Source organism: Asparagus officinalis, chromosome 8, assembly GCF_001876935.1.
Source record: "Asparagus officinalis chromosome 8, Aspof.V1, whole genome shotgun sequence".
Lineage (NCBI taxonomy): Eukaryota > Viridiplantae > Streptophyta > Magnoliopsida > Asparagales > Asparagaceae > Asparagus > Asparagus officinalis.
The window spans coordinates 89,798,621-89,803,599 of NC_033801.1; positions in this window are offsets into that span (position 1 = coordinate 89,798,621).

Here is a 4,979-nt window from a genome sequence, read left to right on the forward strand (position 1 = left end):
GGCCACTCTTCCTTTCTTCAACTCCTCGGCCTTCCGCATAAGGATTTTTGCTTGTGCAAGCAATGCGCGGCGTTTGTGAATCCGCTCTTCGAGTGTCGAACGGTTCCGTTTGACCCGGATCCATTCGTTCGTCGGCGGCTTGGAGGAACCGCCATTCTTCAGTTGTTGAGGCTGTTTGCCTCTCCTATTCGTCAGATCCGCGTTGTAGCGGACTCCGTCCGTAGACTCCATCGCCTTAGCGAGTTGTCGCGCAAGGCGCTGACATCGCCTCTGGCGGGCTCTCTTTAAGAGAGTCACAACGCCCTGAATAGTAGAGGCGTCGGCAAGAATAGGTTTGACCTCGTTGGAGGTCGGTGGAACTTCACTATCGCTCCTGGAGACAACTGGTATCGCAAGGAGAACAAGCCGAAGAGATTGTCGCTCGAGTGAAAGCTGAAGAAGCTGCACAGCCTTGTTCGCGGTGAAAATTGTCTTCATTGAATTCATTGTGTTATCTTGAATAACTGTTTTTCGGTTACAAAAGATCCGGTCTTTTTTAGATCCGGTTACAACGAAATCAAAGAAAAAGAAAAAATTACAACTTTCCTTTTACAACTTTCCTTTAGAACAAATCGCAAGATCCTGTTTTGTGGTCTCTTGCTTGTGTGGGTTCTTTGCCAACGCCGGGGTTAATCCATGGACCACCGCGCGATCTAGATCCGGTCAGATCTACACGATTCGACGGGTATTATTCTGTGAAGGAAATAATAGCCGGGGGGGATTAGTTCACCAAGGAAATAATCGCCCTTAATTCTCGGGATCAAAGGCCAAGCTTTGATCCGGAGTATGATCTCGCATAGATCTCAGATCTGATTTTTACCTCTCTCGAACTCCTGCCTTTTGTAGATGCTCGCCGAGAATCAGATCTGAATCTTCAAGTCCTTAAGTCTTCAAAACTCCAAGCTCGATCTTCAATTCGGCAGAGTTTCGGCTCTCAAAGTTCCAACCTTTTCAAATGAACAAAGGGGAGCCTATTTATAGGCTCTCTGAACTATGCCCGTGCACAGATCTGGGTCGGCCACCCATGGGTAGCTCGGCCACCGAGCCACCCATGGGTGGCTCGGCTTTGGCCAAGCCCCCCCTAGGTGTTGGGTTTTGTTGTTTTGTCCGGTTTCGTGGTTGATTCAGACTCTGATTTGTTGATTTGATTTGGCAGTAGATCCGATTCCTGATTAGGCAGTAAATCCACTTCTGAGTTCGAGTCCGAAACTGGTCTTGATTCGATCATGATTCGTCCGAGTCTGCCCTTGGTTGGATGACTCGTTGACTCTTCGAACCCATGGCTTGATTCTACACGCGAATGGATGTATTCCGTTGCTTGCGTACGATTCGTCAACTTTGTCACCTCGTTGGTTCGTCGGTTTATGCCGAGCTGTGCTAAGGGACCTATAAGCAATTTTATACGCCTACAGAAAGTACGAAGCCCCGCCCGCAAGACATGTGGTGCACAGGCTTCAAATTTCACCCGTAGGGACAAATTTCACCTGCGGACGTGCAACTCGTCATCACCATTTCAAATTTCGTCCACAAGAACAAAGTTCTTCTACGAACCCTAGACTCGTTTCGCCTGAAGGAATGAATTTTGCCTGAGATACGCTGATCGTCCATTCGGTCTAATCCGCCTACGCGCGCAAATCCCACGTGCAAACTCTCCGCTCGCCCGATTGATCGAACTCATCTGAAGTATCAAACTTTCAAATCGCCCCGGATAAGGCTGACTCGCACACACAACCCAACCAGACCACGACCTAACGGTTAACCCATACCCAAGCCTCAAACGGCCTCGGTTAGGAGAGAAATCATAGCATTAAGCCTAAGAGAAATCTCTTCGATAACTCATCATACTGAGGGGAATAGTATGACTAACCCGATTCAAACGGTAATCGGTAAAGGCGCATCAAACCCGTTGAAGGCTGGGGATTAGCCAAAAATCTCAAAGTATCAATCATGCAAGGGGAAATATACGCATGAAATATATAAAGAAAACATGTTTCCATTCATAGCTAACTTAACAATACATTCGAAAGTTATGACGATACATTCATGCTGAAAACAAGAAATGAGCCCTAAAATATCGACCCTCTCGGGCGAACATATACTAGCTCAATAAAGGAGGCAAGAGCAGCTTCAGTGGCGGCTATCCTCCTTGTTCGATCTGCCTGGGCCTGATTCCCCGCCTCCCTTCGAACCTCAGTCCGTAGCAGGGCTTCCAAGCATGTCAGACGTGACTCAAAGCCGAGAAGACTGACCAGACAGCGCGAGGCCTCTCGAGCCTCGCCCATACACCTGAGAGCGGCGGCGCAGTCCATCGGGAAGGGTTTGAAATCTGTGTAGGTTCCCTAGCCAAGGCTAGTGATGGAAACCGCTTGCCTCATGGCATTCTGCAGTTGCCTGAGAATGCCCTGTACAAATCTGGAACTCGGAGAGACCACTTCCTGACCGGCCCAAACCGCGACAATAGGTGGGATCAAAGGGACAACCCCTTCGTCGGGAAGAGGAGACTGAGGAGGCCACTGAGGGGAAGCATAGGCACATTCCTCCTCCTCCTCGTCCGAAATGATGATGGGCTCGGGCTCGATAGCTCGCCTCTTCCCCTTTGAAGCGTATGTTCCCGCTCCCGAAGCCATTTCGGATCTAAGAGGTCTAGGCTTTCTCTAAGAAAGTTTGATAAAGAGAACTTACGAGTGCAGTGATCCTCCTGCAAAAGAGAGGAGTCCATGCTATATACGTAGGATCTCATTGGAGAAGACGGCTTCGATTATGCGATTTAAATCGAACGGCCGCAAGCAAGGCGGGACGTTTAGAATTCTGCATGGATGGCCAGGACCTAGCAGTTCCAAGACACGATCCCCATCGAATTAACGGCTAGGAGTAAAAGCACCATCGAATCCATATCTTGAAGTGAGCGCGCGAAGACAAGGCATCGTCTTAATTGGCAAACACGGGAATGTCCCCCACGGACACGCGTCTTGTCCTCATGCGCTTGTCTTTCGTCAGGGATGGGCTCGATTCTAATGACATCAATCCCGCCTGCGTACACTCGCACCGCTTGAGTTCGCCCAAAAGCATCAACCTAGCCGGGGGAGCCGAATTCGCCCTAACTCATCAGGAACCTCTTCATTTAAAGTATTCCAGACCACACGTAAGTTGGTTTAGGTCTGAAAACTTTGAAGGGGGTCTTGTAGACGGTAAAAATTACCTTTGCAGATAAGACTGAAGTCCGCCTGCGTATTCGAGTCGCCTGCACGACTTGAAAATCGGGCTCACCTGTGTGTTTGACTCCCCAGGACAAACCAGGGCTACGCGATCGTCAAATTCGCCTACACTTGGGCAATCCGCCAGGTGATTAGAAACTCACCTGCATACATAGATAATCAGCCAGACGATCAACATCCTCGCCAGACTCGCCAGAATACTCGGCGGATGCTATGTCACGTACAAGGATGGGCCTTCCCACTTCCCACGACGTGAAGGGAAGGAGTACAGTACTCCGAGCCCATCAAGTAGCCACTCACAATACGAGCGATCAATCAAATCCATGCAATCACCAAGTCCGCCTGCATGCTCACGACTGAAGCTCACCTTGCCTGCACGAGTCAAGAGCTGAATTCGCCCGCGATCAACAAGCTCGTCGAGATAGCCGGAGTACCTGGCAGCCACAATAGCACATACGAGGATGGGCCTTCCTACTTCCCACGACATGAAGGGAATGAGTACAGTACTCCAAGCCTATCAAATAGCCGCTCATGGTACTAGTGGCTAGTCAAATCTTTCCTGTCGTTGGATACTACTTGTATACTTAACTCGCCTGCGCGAGTTAAGTTTGATCAAGCTGTCAAGGTTCGCATGAACAGCCAAGCAAGTCGCCAAGCAATTGACAAACTTGTCAAACTCGCTCGAGTACTAGGCAGCCGCAGCATCACGTACAGTGATGGACCTTCCCACTTCCCACGACGTGAAGGGAAGGAGCATAGGTACTCCAAAACCATTGAGTGTTCGTCCACAGTACAAGTGATTAGTTAAACCCACTGTGTCACTAGACTCACCCACATGCTCGGCTTGCCTGCACGAGTTGAGTTCGCAATACTCGCCTGCATACCTGACTTGCCTGCACGAGTCAAGCCTGGCGATTAGCAAGCTCACCAAACTCACCAGGGCATCTGGCAACCGCAATGTCACGTACAAGGATGGGCCTTTCCGCTCCCGCGATGTGAAAGAGATAGGGTACAATGCTTCGAGCCCCTCAAACGGCCGCTCACAATACAAGTGAGAAGTATGGTATCTCCCAACAGTACATGGTCATATCTCATGATTCAAGGAGTGACCACGCCGCCTCTCCTCTATTTAAGAACCTCTCCTGGCTATAGAAAAGGGGTTCGGTTCACTCATAGTGAATTGATTAATTCGATCAGTTAGCTGAACCACAGCTCTCGACTCTCGACTGAGTTAACGATAAGCTCTTTGCATGACCTTTGTACTATAGCATCCTCTCCTAGCTTCGGGCCCTGATCCCCATCGAACTCGGAAAGTCAAACTCGACCAACACGAGCTTCTACTATGTACTAAAGCTCACCAGTGATCTCGATCGAATCTTCCAAGGGAAGCAGACTCGGTGCGAGAACCGAGCAAGGCGTCCTATCGCTACCAAAGTCCCCACATTAAACAAGGAGGGCATTTTCTCTGCTTCTGTTATAATTTTAATTTATTAGTTTGTAATAAGCCATTCTTATCAATACAAACGAAATCCCTGTTTCGGGAGACCAAATTTACACCTACACCTATGCTTAGAACCAGACATACTTATTTAGAAAAAGGAGAAGGCCCCACGGTGAGTACCAAACTATTGATGTTAATAATTACATAGATGCAGTGGGGGTGAGATTGAGTAGGGGCCGCTAACTTCTCTAAATATATAATCTTGAGTTGAACTACTTCCTCCA